Source organism: Palaemon carinicauda, chromosome 15, assembly GCF_036898095.1.
Source record: "Palaemon carinicauda isolate YSFRI2023 chromosome 15, ASM3689809v2, whole genome shotgun sequence".
Taxonomy (NCBI): Eukaryota; Metazoa; Arthropoda; class Malacostraca; order Decapoda; family Palaemonidae; genus Palaemon; species Palaemon carinicauda.
Genome location: NC_090739.1, coordinates 82,203,083 through 82,222,414, shown reverse-complemented (window position 1 = coordinate 82,222,414; position 19,332 = coordinate 82,203,083).

Genomic DNA, 19,332 nt, shown 5'->3' with positions numbered 1-19,332 from the left:
GCTGATCCTTTTCCTCAAATTCTTGACATTTTCTCCATCCATTTCCTCTCGGTCATTCCATTTTTCTGCCAGCATTTCAATTGGTCCTTGTACTTCTTGTCCAAACACCATTTCATTCAGACTACATCCCATGCTTTCTTGATAAGCATTGCGTACCTCAAATAACATAAATGGTGGTCCGATGTCCCATTCCTTTTATGTTTCGTTACAATACTTTGTCAACATACTCTTCAGGATTTGATAAAACGTCTCTAATGCAACTTGGGTCTCCAGATGATAAGCAGTAGATAGTTGTTGTTTCACATCCAACAGTTTCATCACGTCCTGAAACAATTTAGACGTGAAATTTGTTCCTCGGTCACTCCGAATATCAAGGTTATCATATATTCGGGACCTTTCTTAATCCTTGATACCGGTCCAACAATGTCAATCATTATCTTGCTGAAGGGTTCTCGTCGCACTTGAATTGGGCGTAAGGGAGCTTTCTTGATGTACTCATAAGGCTTTCCAGCCATCAGACAAAAGTGACATGTGTTGGGTATGGTATTGATTATCCGAAGTGAAAGGATACCTTCATACATACTTCATCTTTGCCTACATCTTTTCCCAATTCTATGTGGGGTCGATGTTTCTGGTCAGCTTTCTCCATCTACCTCTGTCCCACAGCCCCATAACCGATTAATCCCTTTGATCGAAGGTCATCCTTGATATAGTCCATCCACCTTCGCTTTGGTCTCCCTCTCCTTCTCGTTCCCTGTACATCCATTTCCATCACTCTCCTCCCAATATACAGTTCATCTCTTTTCATGACATGACCATACCACCACAATCTACTTTCTTGGATCTTATCTGATAGTTTCTAACTCCTGTGGTACCCCTAATTAACTCATTCCGTATCTTATCTCTTCTTGTCACCCCACACATCCATCTCAATATTCTCATCTCTGCTGCATTCATCTTCTTCTCTTCTGTCTTCTTTAATGCCCACGTCTCTGCTCCTTACATCATTGCCGGTCTCACAACGGTCCTGTGAACTTTACCTTTCAACTTAACCCCTATTTTCCCGTCGCATAGTACTCCACGCATTATTTTACAATTCTTCTATCCTGCTTGTATACTGTGGTTTATCTCTGCCCCCAGATCACCATCCTCTGCAACTGTTGATCCTAAATACCTGAGATTTTCAACTCTTTTCAGTCTCTCTCCTCGGAAACTAACTTCCCCATTCTCGCCATTTTTCAATCTCAAATACTGTATTTTTTTCCTGCTGATCTTCAACCCTCTATTTTCCATTTCTCTTTTCCACTCCTACAGTTACTCTTCTACTACCTCTCGCCTCGCCTAGTGTTACACAGTATAACATCATCAGCAAAAAGCATACACCAAGGAGACTGATCTCTAATCCCTTGTGTTACTACATCCATGACCAGATCAAATAGGTAAAGGCTCAATGCAGAACTTTCTGTTAGGCCTATATTGCACCTAACATTTGCTTCTTCCCTTCCATACATATCTTGGGTGATTCTTACGTATTTCTCAGGGACTCCCTTTTCTCTCATATATCTCCACAGCTCCTGACGTGGTACTCAATTGTATGCCTTCTCCATGTCAATAAAGACCATATGTGATCCTTTCTGTTTCTCCTGATGTTTTTCTATTGTCTGCCTCAAAGCAAATATTGTTTCTACAGTCCCTCTTCCAGGCATGAATCCAAATTGTTCCTCATCAATTGTTGTTTCATCTCTGAGTCTTTTCTCATTAATCTTCTCCCATATTTTCATAGTATGGCTTATCAGCTTTATGTCTCTGTAGTTGCCACATTCCTGGATGTCTCCCTTCCCCTTATAGATGGGAATGATTAGGATTCTTCTCCATTCCTCTGGCATCTTTTCCTGATTGAAGATCTTCTGTGTCAGGTCCCACAAGATATCTATGCCTTCTTCTCCAAGACTCTTCCATACCTCTATTGGTATATTATCCGGTCCTGCAGCTTTACTATTTTTCATCATCTCTACTGCTTGTTCTACTTCTCTTCTTGTCACTCCTATGGTAACTGTCTCGTTTAGGTGTCCATCTTCAAATACTGTTCTTGGGTTCTCCTCATTCAATAGTCCTTCAAAACAAGTTTCCCACCTTGTTTTAATTTCATTCTCTTCTGCTAGAGCTATACCATTGCTATCTTTTATTTGCCTGATCTATGTCAGGTCTTTAGATGCAGCATCTCGGGCCATAGCAATTCGTAATATTTTCTTCTCCCCTTCTGGTGTTTCCATCTCTTTATAGACTTCATTTAATGTCTCCGCCTTTGCCTTTGCTACTGTCTTCTTGTTTTTTTTTTTTGCCTGTTTATAGTTTTCTTTATCCAGGTCTTGTCCTGATAGATCTGCCTTCTTTTTGATTCATTACTGTTGTTCTACATCCCATTCTAATGTCGTTGATTCTTCTAGTTGGGGTTAAATGATACGTTGGTATTCTTAAAATACATTTAATGGTTTCAAGCTTACATTGCTCCTCAGCTCTCAATCAAGTCTTGACAACTTGTGACTCTCGAGTGAGAATATGTAAACAAAACTCGTACACATACATACAAAAAACAAAAGTGAGCATCGCTCTCAAAAAGCTCGAATCCTACTGCAATACAATAGTAAGAAGAATCATATCCTAACTTTAGGACAATTAATGAATGACTAAATACTTCATAACATATACTACTACACTTATGAACTGTGTCGAAAACCGTTCTAAAAATGCAATACTGTGCATCATTACTCTTAATACCCATAGCGCATATCGTATTAAAGTACAGAATACATAACAGCCTCCTCCCCCTTAACTTGACATTGTACAAAACTACAAATCTAATCTCTCAGGTGGCTTCCCTCTATTCATCCTATAGGGAAGTACTCTAACTTCATCCTGTACTGGCACAAGAATAGATTCTGAATCTAGATCTGATGTTTGAGCATCTTGGTTAATATTTTATTTAACTACTTCTGAGAATTTCTCATCTCTAACATTCACATGATCTACAACATTCTTATTTAACAGCTGTAATTGATCAACATGACGTTTTATATTATTTCCACCAATTTGAACATCATAATGTAAATTTCCTATCTGTATTACAATTTCTCCTGATACCCACTTTTCTGGAGTATTGTATGATCTTACCAAGACATCAGAACCAGGTGAAAATGTCTTATTGTTGGGACACTTTCTAATTGCTTATACCCTTTTTCTTCTAAATCGCTTTGCAAACTCGGATACAACAAATCTAATCAACAAATTTGATGGTGTCACACCTGTTGTACTGGGTGGTGTTGTCCTATAAGACAATAAAAACTTAGACACATTAAGAAATATGTTATTTGAATTTACCTTTCTGCATTTCATGTTTTGATTAAATGTTTGAACAAACCTTTCAGTCTCCATTTGCGGAAGGATGATATGTAGCTGAATGTATGCTTAATACCATTTACTTCACAAAAATCTTTAAATTTCTGTGAGGTAAACTGTGGAACATTGTCAGTTACAATTCTTTCTGGAATTCCATGTGTAGAAATTTTTTCCATTAATTCTTGAATTTTGGCGTAAGATGTTGTTGTCTTCATTAGAATTACTTCTGGCTACTTACTCTAAGCATCTAAAACTATCAAAAACAAATAACCTAAGAAAGGAACTGCAAAATATATGTGCACTTTTTGCCATGGATACCTGGGTAATTCCCACGGGTGCATTCAAGCAAATTGAAGGTTGTTCTGTTGTGAAGCACAATTCAGACAATTTCTTACAAATAATTCAACATCTCTATCTACACCTGGCCTCCAGACAAAAGTTCATGCAATAGACTTTGATCTGACAATAGTTTGGTGATCAGTATGTATTTCAGACAAAACCTTATTCCTCATTGAACTAGGAATAATTATTCTTGACCCTTTCATTATACAACCTCGTGCTATACTCAATTCATTTCATATATCTTTATAGATGATATTGTGTGTTTATGCAACTAACTAAAGGTAGTTTACATTTTATGTTTTATGCAAACTAATCTCTGTCTATCCCTGTCTTTTTCTGAAATTTTACCATCCAATGCCTACTGGTAAAAAACTTTAATCCTACCTTATTTTTTCACTATCAATACAATAAATATGTAGGGTGTGAGCATTAGAGTTTGGCAATTTCCTACCACTAAGCTTTGACGTATTTTTTCTCTGATTCTTATTGTCATTCAACCTTGAGCTTATCTTGCTAATTTTGGATTTTTCCATTCTATTGCTTGTAGAATGACCTATTATATTGCTTTGCCTATTTGATGTTTCTAGAGCTCTGCCTATAATCAATACCTTCTCTAGTGTTAAATTTTTATCTTGAAATAATTTTTTCCTTAGCTCTTGTGATAGACAATGGGCAATAACTTGATCTATGATAACATTTTCTAGCTCTAGAAATTCACATGAAACAGATAAATTTCCAAGTCTAGTCACAAATGCATCTAAACTTTCATGGTCTCTCTGATATGCATGAGCTGTAAATTGATATCTTTCCAAAAATTTAATCGCAGCTTCACTATTGTCATCGGTAGGTTGTAGTGTCTTAAATACTTCCCGAACCTCTCTGCCAGCTGTGTGCAGTAATAACGCCTTCTTTTGGCCATCTTTCATAGTACCTAAGGCTTCAATGTAAAGCTTAAATTCTTCATACCATTGTTGCCATCGTGTTGCAACAGAATTGGGTTCAGCAACAATGCTAAGCTTCTCTGGATGCTCGATGTCCAGGGCCATTTTAACTTTTTACCTTAATTAGGTTGGGCAAATGAAATCTACAAAATTAACTAGTTACTTAGTAAAAAAAGTTAATCATTACCTAATTTCTATGTTAATTAAGCCTCTTGTGTGTTTATGCAACCAACTAACGGTAGTTTACATTTTATGTTTTATGCAAACTAATCCCTGTCTATCCGTCTTCTGAAATTTTACCACCTAATGCCTACTGGTAACAAATTTCAATCCTACCTTATTTTTTACTATCAATAAAATAAATAATGTAGGATGTTTGCTTCTTTCTTGACATTGAGCTTGAATGTAGACATGTTTTGTGGCGTTCCTCTGGTTTACTGCATACTTGCTGCTTCCCCATGGGGGGCTACATCTAGTTGTCTCTTCTGCTGTTGCCTTTCTCTGCATGGGTTCCTTCTCACACCAGTTGCCAGTGTTGGGTATGGTATTGGTTATCCAAAGTGAAATGGCACCTTCATACAAACCTGGAATAATATCTATTCATTAGTGTTGTTCTACATCCCATACTAATGTCGTCAGTGTTGGGTATGGTATTGGTTATCCAAAGTGAAATAACACCTTCATATATACCTGGAATAATATCCATTCATTAGTGTTATTCTACATCCCTTACTAACGTCGTCGATTCTTCTTGTTTGGGTTAAATGATACGTTAATATTCTCAAAAAACATTTAATGATTTCAAGCTTACATTGCTCCTCAGCTCTCTATCGTGTCTTGATGAAATGTGACTCTCGAGTGAGAATATGTAAACAAAACTCGTACACATACATACAGAAAACAAAATTGAGCATCGCTCTCATAAAGATCGAATCCTACTGCAATACAAAAGTATGAAGAATCACATCCTAACTTTAGGACAATTAATGAATTATTAAATCCTTCATAACATACGCTATTACACTTATGAACTGTGCCGAAACCCGTTCTGGCAATGCAATACTGTGCAACATTACTCTTAATACCCGTAGCGCAAATAGTATTAAAGTGTAAAATACATAACAACATGCATGAAAAAAACTGGCTCACGTCCTTATACATGCCAAGCCAGAAAAAGAGTTTCATAATCTTCTCCGTCGTCTTCCTTATTTCCATATGTCCCGTCTCATCTGCTACAGCAATAATCTGTCCTTTCAACGGTGCATCCCCCATTCGACATTCCAAGGGATATTGGTGGGTGTATGCTTCCTCATAAGTAACCTATCCTTAAGATAATAATAGGTGGGAGACTGCTGTACCTCCATCTCATCCCCCACCCGGTACAATAACTCTGTTGACGTAGAGTCCGTCTGTTGCAATCCAATCAGCCTTTTCCTACTCACTTGTCCTTCTTTTAATGCTGGGTTTTCTATTTCTTCCAGGTTCATTGGTTTTTTGGCTTCTTGTCCACTAGTCTGTTGTTCTTCTTTTCTTGGGCACTCTCAGGAGTTCTTTTAAGTACCATCATGGGAATCCTGTTCTTCCGAAAATAAATCCTCCATGTTCATCGCTCATTCGGTCTCTCTTTCTTATTCTGCAACCACTTTTTTTGTCATACTCATAGTCGTCACACAACTAGGAAAAAGACACAGGTAGTCCTTCTCGAGTTCAGTCATAGGACTATATTTCAATGGTTTCTCTGTTTCAATGGGACGAGGCACAAATGGCGCTCCACCTACCTCATTACCCAGCAGGACTTCAACTCCTTTGACAGCCAATGAATCCTTTACCGCAAAATCAAAATGACCTGTCACCAACTCGCATGACAGTTTCAAACTGCAAATAGGAGTAACCTCACCCCCTATTCCCTTTAAAATGACTGAATCTCATGCAAGAGACTGTTCCACCACCAGGGGCACATTTCGTGTCACTACACTATGGTTATTGCCTGTGTCGCGTAATATCTTGACCGGGATCTGCTCACTCCCAAACGCAGCTAACAAACCTTCATTAATATACAGCTTAAAGGCATCTACGCTGTTTGGGGTTGTCCTGTTTATCAAGTAAATGTTAGCTGGTTTATTTTCCTTGTCGTCCTTTCTTGTTTGTCTCTTCATCTTCGCATTCTGTGAAGTTGAATTATCCTTAACAACTTGACCGACTGCTTTCGGTTTTTTCGACCAACATTCCTTACTGGTTTGGCCTCTCTTGCCACACTTATAACAAACAATATTAACGTTCTGCATGTCTTTCACAATACATGAAGAAGGGCGATTCGACAATGGTTCCTATGGTCTATTGCATTCTGCTTTGGAACAGTACCAGTGCTACTTCTGCTGTAAATATTGAACTTGTCCACATAGTTATTACTGAACTGGTTTCTATGGTTTGGCGAATACTTGACATTAGGTTGAAACGATGGCTGAAACTCCATACCTGAGGAGGGTCTATGACTGATAATGTTATAGTCTTCACTCAGCAAAGTGGCTTTATCAAGTTTCTTCACCTCTCTCTCTCAAATACGTTCGAATATGTTCAGGAATTCCTTGTAAATATTGTTCCAGCACTATCAATTCTTTTAAATCAGCCAACACTCTCACTTTGGCAGCCTTTATCCATCCCATGAAACATTGTCATACCTTATAAGCGTAGTCCAGGAAAGTAATTTTCTTGTCCTCCCTCAAACTTCGGAATCTTTCATTATAATATTCAGGGGTAATCTGATACACTCGTAGCACACTCCTTTTGACTTCTTGATACTCCTTCCTTTTCTTCTAAGAAAAGGCAAGATATGCACTGCGTCCTTTTCTAATATGGACACTACAATAACAAAGGCCATTTATCTTCTGGCCATTCCAAAGTTGACGCGACCATTTCAAAATGATCGAGGAATTCGTTGGGGAGCTTTTTTTGTAAAGTTTAGAATTAACCTTTGTACATTTATGACATCATTTTCAACTTAATTAAATTTTCTTTCGATACAATTCGTTGAATCTCACCCTCTACCTTCCTTTGCTTTCAATCCTTCAGTTTCTATGTCAACTGACACTTGCTTTGCTACAAATTCTACGTCAGCCTTCTCTAACAGTTCTCGAGCTGCTACAATATCTTCTTCTGACAACTTTCCCAAGATTATCAACGCTTCTAAGGCTAGACACTTGATTTGGGCTTTAATCATTCCACTTGTTGCATGACCACCATATGTCATTAAAATAGATAGCCACTGAGCTTTAGTTACATTAGCTTCCGACAAATCCTGAACAATTTGGTTTTCCATAAACTCTTGTACATTCAACTGTGCTATCTTATAGTTTACAAGAAATTATACCTGTCCAAAGATATATCCTAACAATACACAGAATCCTATCAACACTAAACTGTTCTAATCTTTAATAAAAAAAGGGCTCTGTTATCACCAATATTTAAAACAGTCTTGCTCGATCAGTAGGTCTTGGCACCCAAAAATATATATTATGGGCGGCAAATTACATAACTCCAAGAGGGCAATATATATGAAAACTGAATATCCAAAGGTCTTTTTACATATCTCAAAACAAAGCTAGGTGACTGCTTTACGTAAGCTACTGAAAAATTAACCTCTTACATCGGTTTTTAGTCAGGAATAGCGAGCAAAGTACTGTCGAGCATTGTTGATCGAAATAATATGCACTTTTCAAAATTGAACATATTGTATAAAAAGTTACAAAAATTCAAAATTAACACCAAAATGAAATCATTCGAAATTAAGATCAGAACTAGACCCAAGACTAATGTAAAAAGATGTTACTTTATAGATTATACAATCACTTGTTTAACTGGAAATTAATTTATAAAAATATTTAATTTCAACAATTAATAAAAAAGAGCTAACACTTAACACTCTAGGGATTAAACAAAAATAAAATTTATATATATGTAACTGTTACACTTACGTCTTTTAATGAACACGAGGTTACAGAACGGTTAAGTAAATTTTTAATGCACTTTACTGTTTAACCTAAATTGCACAGGGCCAATAAGAATTTTTCATTTAAATGTACTTACATTGACACACTACACTTGAATTAACATCCAGTAATTTCACCAACGTTTGAACAACATTATACACGATATATGTTGGATAGAAATCGCTAATCACGTTTGAGAGGATAACACTTTACATACTTGAGAGGAGAGAGGGCTGGCGAACGATGGCTCTTTCAAAGGGATAGGCTGAATCTCTTCTGCTGCTTATGCATTACTAGGTCCTATATATATTGGCATAATTCCTCTAGAAATTTCTAGTAAATCATTCTTGTGGCATGGGGTCAAGGCTCTGGAGGCATGAGGTTACCAACGTAGTAATTTGAAGGAGGGGTACTAACCTTGTGTGTGAGGCAATTCCCTCTCAGCTAACTCCACCACCACCTCTCGTAACATTAAAAAAAAAGAGTAAGCATCAGTCTAGAATTTTCATACCTTTTCCAACTACATGGGAATATAAAAGTGATGAAATCCCTCGTGCTCATACCTTGTGTGTTCCTTATTGTATCCTAAACGAGATTAAATAAGACTTGTAACAAAACTATGTGAAATAAAAAGTTAATTCTTTAAAATAACGCGAATTTACATATACACGACTGAATGTAAATACAATTAAATGAATGACGGAAGTAATTTACATACATTACTTGATCCTACATGAGTGGAACTCACCTTACGAGCTGGCTATACATCTCTTAAATACACAAATAAAATACATAAAATATTTACTCTTATGCTAGACCAGCTTCGTAAGAATATATATATATATATATATATATATATATATATATATATATATATATATATATATATATATATATATATATATATATATATATATATATATATATATATATATATATATACATATATATATATGCATCTATATTCTATATTTTTAACACTTAAAAATCTTCATACATTAGGATATATATAATTTGGAAATAATTAATTTCAGCTTTTCCGCTTCCCTCTCAACCTTGCTTTTACTCCCATTTAATTTCCACATTCTACTCTGTAAAACATTTAAAACCTTTTTTACTTGTATCTGCAGTTTATCTTCATGACCGCCAATTAGTACTAAAGCACGGATTTTTCAAATATTCACCTTCTCTCCTCCATTAATCTAGGACCAATTATGGCCAGGCAATGGCTGCTAATAACTCTGCATGTAGACCTAGAAACTACCGAGCTTGAACGGTTTCGAGCTCCCGTCCAACAGATTGCTAAGCAAGAATGTTTCTAATGGTCTACCACACTTTTTTCTTGCAGGTTTGCTTTACATCTTCTGTCTTTGCACTGATGCCATGCGTACCCCTCCTTACGTTCAGATATTAAACTGTTATTGATATTTCATCCAACCTTGTCTCAAACACTTTTACACCAAAACAATCTCTTGCCAATCTACTGTACATGTCCTACAGATCCTTCGCTTTGATCATGAAACTGTTATCCTATCAACAGCCTTTATTTTAGGTTATTCACCGTTAACACTTTTCACATAGCCTGTAGAAACTCCATCGTAAGTTTGTAAGCCTGTGTATACCATAAAAAATCTTTTTCCTGCGGTTTATAAACTCCTTATATAACTGTTTTATAATAAAAGATCTATAAACCCTTTTTCTAACCCCATTGTGTAATCCTTCTGCAAGTTCTGTCACGAAAACCTGTAAAAATTTTTATTGTTCCTCAAATTCAGTTTTTATATTTTCCTTTTCTTACTAGGAGGTAATGAATATGTCAACTTCATTCTGGATACATGGATATCTGGAGTTCTAAATATAGATAATTGAAATGATCAGTAACATTAAATAAAGATGGTAACTCAAATAACTATTTCTTATCGCATACAGTCTCATTGTTTTTATATAGAATAAATCATTAATACTGATCTTTAACATTCAATATCTATCAATTTCCTGTACTAGGAAATTCAAAGCAAATCATAACTAGTATATGCACTCGGGAGAGCACATACCTTAGCCACCGCCACTTTTGTTATGACATCACTATATCACGTTGTATATCACGAGATAGGCATTTGAATTGTGCACAGTTTGACAATAGTTTCATGGAAATCACATAGAAATTGGCCACGATAGAGTAAAAAGACGTTTTACACCTTTTCATTACCTTGACTTTAACTTTTGACCCAATCATCCCACCAAAATTCACGAGATTCGGTCAAATAACCTTCACTGCAGCGAAGTTGATGAAAGTGATAGAAATCAGATTACTGTATTCTCTGAATTCTGTTCGGCTTAATCCTCTCATCGAATTTTATCCACACATATCACAACTGGTATCATTAGGAGTTTTCCACGCTTTGTCTTTAGATGTATAATACATCCATACGATAGTAGAAGATGGTTTAAAAAGATTTCAGAATTGTAGTTTCCACTGCTTTATTTATTGTCGAAACAATCAAAAATTTTTAGAATCTATTTGTAGGTTTCCTGAAACGACTCTAATTGGTCAATTATATGAAGTGTTTCAATATTTAGATTATCTACTAAAATGCAAATTACTTTGAATTCCTCTTATGAGATTGATCAACTTGGCTACATCAATAGATTCTACCAATAAAAAGCTAAAGACGATACAGTTCAAGAATGGGCAATATCTTTTATTTGCTTACCTATTTAATGGGAAAGTTCTTCAGAACATCTTACAGTTTACTTCATCAGTGCGATTTCATTTACTTCATTAACACATCTCGAAAATATTTGGAGAACATTTCACAATTTCTTCCCCATTAGAGAAAGGTTTTTGTCTTAGACGAGCAAACATCATGTTTTCTATAATCAGATGATAACTCAATTCATACCATTCATTAAACTGGCCATTGCTATATCACTCTCTGATTATCTTTTGCTAATTTTCGTTTGTGTAAGTGAGTAGGTGGGTAACTGGCTGCAAAAACAAATCCTCAGCTGAAAAAAACCCAAAATCTTTGTTGTTTACAAAGAACAAACCGTAACTCTAGTCTATTGGCTCCCAGTTGGATAGCACACCAGCATCAAATATTTATTAAACGTGTCCATATTTGGAATGACTTCTTTACAAGCGCTCCTTCTTGTGCTATGCCCCGATAAAGGCAGTGCAATTTGGAAACAATATATTGCACAAAAATAATTGTGATGTTTAATGCATATTCATTGAATAAAAACTAATTAATTTGAACGAAGGCCTTCTTAAAGACATTCCCGAAATAGCAAAATAACCCCCCCCAAAAAAAAGAAAAAAAAGAAGAAAAAAGTGCCAAGTCTTAGAATTGCTCACATTATTTCTTGCAGATCGTTTATCACTTAACTCATTTGGAATTAAAAATTCGGTTCCCTAGTTATTATTATTACCATCGGGGTGCAAAGGGCTACTTCTAATCTTACAAAGTACCACTGTTGGCTTTCATAAATTCAAATATTGATTGATTCCAATATCGAAATTCTTTTTTTAAGATAAGTTGCCAAGGCTAGAGCGGGATCCTATCATTGAGTCAAAAGAATCTAAACGTTAGGCTCTAAACAATCGACTCTGATATACTTTTCACTTCGTAAATCAAATGTCTGTACTTGAAATCCAGCCATAACTGTCACGATAACTCAATGCTGAGTTTGTATCCCGGTTACTTATGTAACATGTTACTTTTGTCGGTGACACAAACGACTTTCTTACATTCAAATATTAAGCCAAAACGGATATCGACAAGGAATTCATTAAACTTTATCAATAAATGTGCAAATCGAAATATGTTTTATGAAAATTGGTTTCGCTAGGCTCTTGGTTAAACATTAAACTTATCAATGGGCTATCAAGGGTGATATAAGTACAGATGGGATAGTCATATCAAGTATTGTAGCTTTTAACTCAACAGTCAGCCTAAGAAACTTATGCACACACATTCCCACTCACACACGCGCGCTCGCACACACACATGCGCGCACGCACACACACACATGCGTGCGCGCGCACACACACACACACACACACACACACATATATATATATATATATATATATATATATATATATATATATATATATATATATATATATGTGTGTGTGTGTGTGTGTGTGTGCGTGCGTGCGTGAACAATTAAATTGAGCCTGTCATTGTATCATAATGGGTAAAGAGTGTACATCAGGGGAACCTCTCGCTTACAAGTCCGAGTCCCTGCATTATCATTTGAATACCCACAGAGACATATCACACATGACAAATATGTATGTGCGTGTATTTGAGAGAGAGAGAGAGAGAGAGAGAGAGAGAGAGAGAGAGAGAGAGAGAGAAGTGAGGACGTGATTGATTTGGTCATTTCTATGAAGAATATTTTTGGTGTGAGTTCGTACTTCAGCAGCACAGTTGTAACAGGACATATCTATACACAATTCTCAATTGTGCTAGAGTCTCGACATACATAAACATTTGAGTTGATCATTTAATGAAGAATTGAAGATGTACAGTAGGTCACTAACGACAAAATCACTTCGTTAAATGTTCTCATGCCTCAAATGTATTTGATTAGATATCACAGTATCTCCAAGCCCAGCCTTTTCAATAAGCGTTCCATGTATTAGAGGCAATATTTCCCTGATAGAACACGTTTTTACTTTACCTAATTATAAGTGTTGTAGCGTATGTTAAAAAGTACTGAATCCTGTATGAATTACCTCAGGTAGCACGTGTTAGTTCTTATTTTTGTACTACATAAGACTAGAATCTTTTGTAGTGATTTTCATTTGTTATTTTTGACTTAAGCATTAGTATACGATGTTATCTTACAATGAAGAGATTTCATAATACAACGATCATCATTTTTCCCAAGAAAAGTTGGCGAAGGTAGGCTTAATATAGAAATAATATTTATCTTGATTTGCAGGTGAGTGAGCTGCTACGTAAAGGTTCTTAAACAGAGGGAAAGGGATTGCACACCTTCTCCTAAGAGAAGAGTGTGAGAAAGTATACTAAGGCCCCATAGACAACTTAGCCTAGGCGCCAAGAGAATCGATTACCTAAATCACCGAAACTCACTCGTATACTATCTTGGAAGAAAATCAACATAATCTTAAATGTATAAAACTGCCTAAAGCTTCAATAAAATTTTAAAACACTCGGAAATCTGAATATCATGCAGGAAAGTACTAGGGCCAAACGACTAGGCTACAAGGTCTAGCGTAGGCCAGAATCGGTGAATCCTTCGCCAAGACAAACAATACTAAAAGCATCATATAAAGAAATCCTATGTAACGCTAAACAGCTAAAATTATTAAAGCGAAACAGCCGGGAACGTCGCTCTGGCTAACTAAATAACTCATACTTAGCGAGCGACAGTGTCCAGGACGCCTCCGGTAGGCAACAGCTCTTGTAACAACGATATCACTATCAATCACTTTTTAAAATTACCAAGAGCCTACATTTATACATAAAAGAAATAATACTCAACTTATCAGAAGCAGAAGAAGTTGGAGAAAGCATTATTAGTTGATTAAATCCAAGAATTGCGAGAAACACAGGGAAAAAACACCGAGTTGTTGAGCTACGCAAAAAGGAATACAGATGGCGCCGTGAGCGGCGCAATGCACGCTTACGAAACGGGAGAGGAGAGATACCTTGCGAGCGGCTCTCCTTTTTCTTTCTCGTTTTCGTTTTCTTGCCAATTGACCCCTTCGAAGTGTTAACTCTGTTCGGGGTGCAGATTGCCATGTGGCGTGTCAAGAATACGTCCTCTGATATTTCGCGATATCCCTGTTTCTTTTATTAGGGATATTCGCTCCAAGAGTTAGAATTCTGGGTACCTTAAGGTAAATTCTCTGGGAATATCGTCGTAGTTATATATACCCAAGGAAGCTACCCTTTAGGAACTTCCGTCAGGACGACATGGTTTGAGCCCAAAAATGTCGTAAAAAAACACATATTTAGGTGAATAAAAAAAAAATCACCGAAAATATCCAAATATGAAATTATAATTATTTAATTATTTATATGTTTTCTTCAAAATTTTTATCAAATCAGATTTTTATGACTAAAATTGAAAATATCCTACATAAACCATTATGTTCTTCAGCTCAGTTAGAAAGAAAATAATATGGATCTCTGAAACCAATTGACTATATACTAAGCGCTATATAAGAGTGACACCTTTGCACATTATCTTTTGAAGGAGACTAAACTCTCTTATTGATTTTTTAGTTACTGAATCTCCCAGACTCCCACCATCACCACCCACCTTCCATTGTTTAAATTCATTCAGGGTATATTAATAAGAACACTAAGCAAAGATGACATTCCACCAGTTCGATGCTTCATTGCCCCCTTCACTTCATCGGTCTGGTTCCCTCCAAACTGGATCTAGGAGTCTGGGGAACTTCTTTACCCATTGAAGAATATACACCTGAGCCCCTTCGATGCTATAGATGCAAAGGCTTTGGACATCACAAAGAAGAATGTAGAGGCCCCATCATTTGCGGTGTCTGCAGCCAGCGACATTGCACAGAAGTGTTCATTAAGGCCCACAAAGAAGGACGACACACCACATCTAACTACCTCAGTTGTTCCAGGCCACACCATGCTTGGAATAAGCGCTGCCCAGAACGTCTCAAGAAGATAGTCGCTATGAAGAATACATCCTCTCCAAACCAAAACAAACCAGCTCCAACCAAACCACTGAAAGACCAGCGAACTCCTCGCCAGATAAGACAGCGCCAGCCAGCTACTGCTCCTGCACTTGCACCTGCATCTGCTCCTCATAAGGACCAGCAACGACCTGCAACTGCTACTCATAAGGAATAGCACTGACCTGCAACTGCTCCTCACAAGGACCAGCAACTGTTCCTCATAAGGATCAGCACCGACCGGCAACTGCTCCTCATAAGGACCTGCAACAACCCTCATCCTCGTTCCCTTCCCAAACCTTGGCTCAAGAAAGTGAGTCGCTCACCTTGCAAGATCTCATACCTATCACCTTCCAGATCTTTACCAGAGTCCTTTCCTTATTCTCAACCCCCACCTTCCTGCCACTCCTGCAACAGTTCCAGTTCCCAGCCACAGAGCAGGGATAAGCCTCTTTGCTTAAACCTACTCCTTTTCTCTCCTACTGCAAAACCCTTTTCTCCTCTCCCAGTCTCTCCTATTTACTGGGACTTGCTGCTATCAAAACTTTTTCTCTAACTAAAAAATTTCTTTCGTGGACCTAAAAAGGAGTCCCCTTTTTTGGGTTACTTTCTGCCCCTTTCCATGTCTTGTCAAATCCCTCCTTCATCCCTCATCCTGCATCCTTTTTCCTGTTCCAGGCTCTTTTAAATCTAACCTTTCCTTTTTAATACACCAATTTTTGCTCATTTTGGAGTTCTCATTCCAGATTGCTATCCTCTTACGGGCTGTCCAGGACAAGAGCCCGTGTCATGCTACAGGCATGGCAATCTTCACCAATCAACCAACCAACCATATTCTTGAACAACAAATACTATTTTTGGGCTCAAGCCATGTCGTCCTGATGGAAGGTTCCATCAGTAGCTTCGAAGTCCATGGACTGGAAGAAATTTAGGGAAGAGGCGACTTTCCTGGGATCTTGACCTGCGGGTGTACTGTCAGGATCCGCTCTGCGAATAAAGTAGGTGATCTTCGCCTTTAGTTGTTTGAGTGACAAATCCGATCCTCAGGTTTCTCCTTTAACCCTGGATAGGTACGGTGGGTCGTTTGCGACCCCGAGCGTCAAAAAAAAACAGGTTTTTCTCACGTGACTCACCCCCGTGACTGAATTTGTGGGTGATCGACCTGCAGGAGGTGTCTCCCCTACACGCTCTAGTAGTGTCCAGATGTGCATTGCTGTAGCTGTACTCCTTCCCCGATTTCTGAGACGCGTCGGGGTCGTTCGCGTCCGAGTTTACCCTTCTAGGGTAGTTTGCATAATTATCAAAGTTATTACGTATTATGAAATTGTCGTAGAATGGTGCAACTTGTATAGGTTATCAGTTGTGGAAAGTCTTGGTGGATTGTTTGGCTACCATGTGCATGTTTTTTTTTTTAGTTAAAATGTCGTTCATCACCACGAGGACCATTTTACCGCGAGTGCCCCTTTTTCATTTTTTTTCATTTTTTTGCCAAGTCATTTTTCCGTAAGATATTGCCAAATAGTGTCGTAAAACTTTTGCTTGTTTAGTGTTGGAAAGTGTGTCTAGATGATCTGGCTACCCATGCATGACTTTGTTTTTGTCAGATACGACGTAGTTATTGGTATATTGGGTATTTAACTGCGGTTACCAATTTCTGTTTTTTTTTCAATATTTGTAAAAATTACTACGTAGTAAGGAATTGCCGTATATTATTCATTTTTTTTTCATGTTTATGTGTTAGAAAGTGTGCCTTGATGGTTGGGCTAACACGTGCATGTCTTTTTTTTTATCTGAGATGTCGTATATTAGAATGTCGGGCATTTTACCGCGAGTGTCCCTTTTTCCTTTTTTTTCATTTTTTTGCCAAGTCATTTTTCCGTAAGATATTGCGAAATAGTGTCGTAAAACTTTTGCTTTTTTAGTGTTGGAAAGTGTGTCTAGATGATCTGGCTACCCATGCATGACTTTGTTTTTGTCAGATACGACGTAGTTATTGGTATATTGGGTATTTAACTGCGGTTACCAATTTCTGTTTTTTTTTTCAATATTTGTAAAAATTACTACGTAGTAAGGAATTGCCGTATATTATTCATTTTTTTTTTCATGTTTATGTGTTAGAAAGTGTGCCTTGATGGTTGGGCTAACACGTGCATGTCTTTTTTTTTATCTGAGATGTCGTATATTAGAATGTCGGGCATTTTACCGCGAGTGTCCCTTTTTCCTTTTTTTTCATTTTTTTGCCAAGTCATTTTTCCGTAAGATATTGCGAAATAGTGTCGTAAAACTTTTGCTTTTTTAGTGTTGGAAAGTGTGTCTAGATGATCTGGCTACCCATGCGTGATTTTGTTTTTGTCAGATACGACGTAGTTATTAGTATATTGGGTATTTAACTGCGGTTGCCAATTTCTGTTTTTTTTCAATATTTGTAAAAATTTACTACGTAGTAAGGAATTGCCGTATATTATTGATTTTTTTTTTCATGTTTATGTGTTAGAAAGTGTGCCTTGATGGTTGGGCTAACACGTGCATGTCTTTTTTTTTATCTGAGATGCCGTATATTAGAATGTTGGGCATTTTTCCGCGAGTGCCCCTTTTTATTTGTTTTGCATTTTTTTGCTTAGTCATGTTACCGTAAGGAATTGGCAAGTAGTGTCGCAAAACTTATATTTTTATAGTGTTGGAAAGTGTTTCTAGATGATCTGGCTACCCATGCCTATTTTTTTTTTAGCCAGATATGGCGTATATATAAGTATGTGTTCGATTTTCCTGTGATTGCCATTTTTTCGTTTTTTCCCATTTCTTTCAAAATTACTACGTACTAAGGAACTATCACAGAGTAATATTTCATTTATATGTTTATTTGTCGGAAAATATGCCTTGATGGTTTGCCTAGCACGTGGCTGAATTTTTTTTTTCTGAAATGCCGTATATTAGAATGGCCATTTTTCCACGAGTGCCCCTTTTTATTTGTTTTGCATTTTTTTGCTTAGTCATGTTACCGTAAGGAATTGGCAAGTAGTGTCGCCAAACTTATAATTTTATAGTGTTGGAAAGTGTTTCTAGATGATCTGGCTACCCATGCCTATCTTCTTTTTTTAGCCAGATATGGCGTATATATAGGTATGTGTTCGATTTTCCTGTGATTGCCATTTTTTCGTTTTTTCCCATTTCTTTCAAAATTACTACGTACTAAGGAACTATCACAGAGTAATTATTCATTTAGATGTTTATTTGTCGGAAAATGTGCCTTGATGGTTTGACTAGCACGTGGCTGAATTTTTTTTTTTCTGAAATGCCGTATATTAGAATGTTAGCCATTTTTCCTCGAGTGCCCCTTTTTATTTGTTTTGCATTTTTTTGCTTAGTCATGTTACCGTAAGGAATTGGCAAGTAGTGTCGCAAAACTTATATTTTTATAGTGTTGGAAAGTGTTTCTAGATGATCTGGCTACCCATGCCTATCTTTTTTTTAGCCAGATATGGCGTATATATAGGTATGTGTTCGATTTTCCGGTGATTGCCATTTTTTCGTTTTTTCCCAATTCTTTCAAAATTACTACGTACTAAGGAACTATCACAGAGTAATGATTCCTCTAGATGTTTATTTGTCGGAAAATTTTGTTTACTTTTTTTTTGATTGAATATCATCAAATTTTTTTAGCTAAAATATTGTTTTACATTTTTTTTTCGATTTTATTTCCCTTCAAAAAAATTTTTTTGGGTCAGAATTTTAATTTTATATTCGTAAAATAATCGACAATTATCCAGCAACCCACCATACAATTTTTATGCATATCCAATAATAATTAGATTAGTAAATAACACCTTGAAATTGACATACCCTTCCTACATTTCAAGTGGCAGATTAGGGAGTCTGAGTCAGTGTGGTTGGCGGCCATTTTGTGGACATATCCGAAGCGTAAGCTGCCCTATCTATATATATTCTTGTTCCCTATAGAATTTGTGATATTTTGGTATAT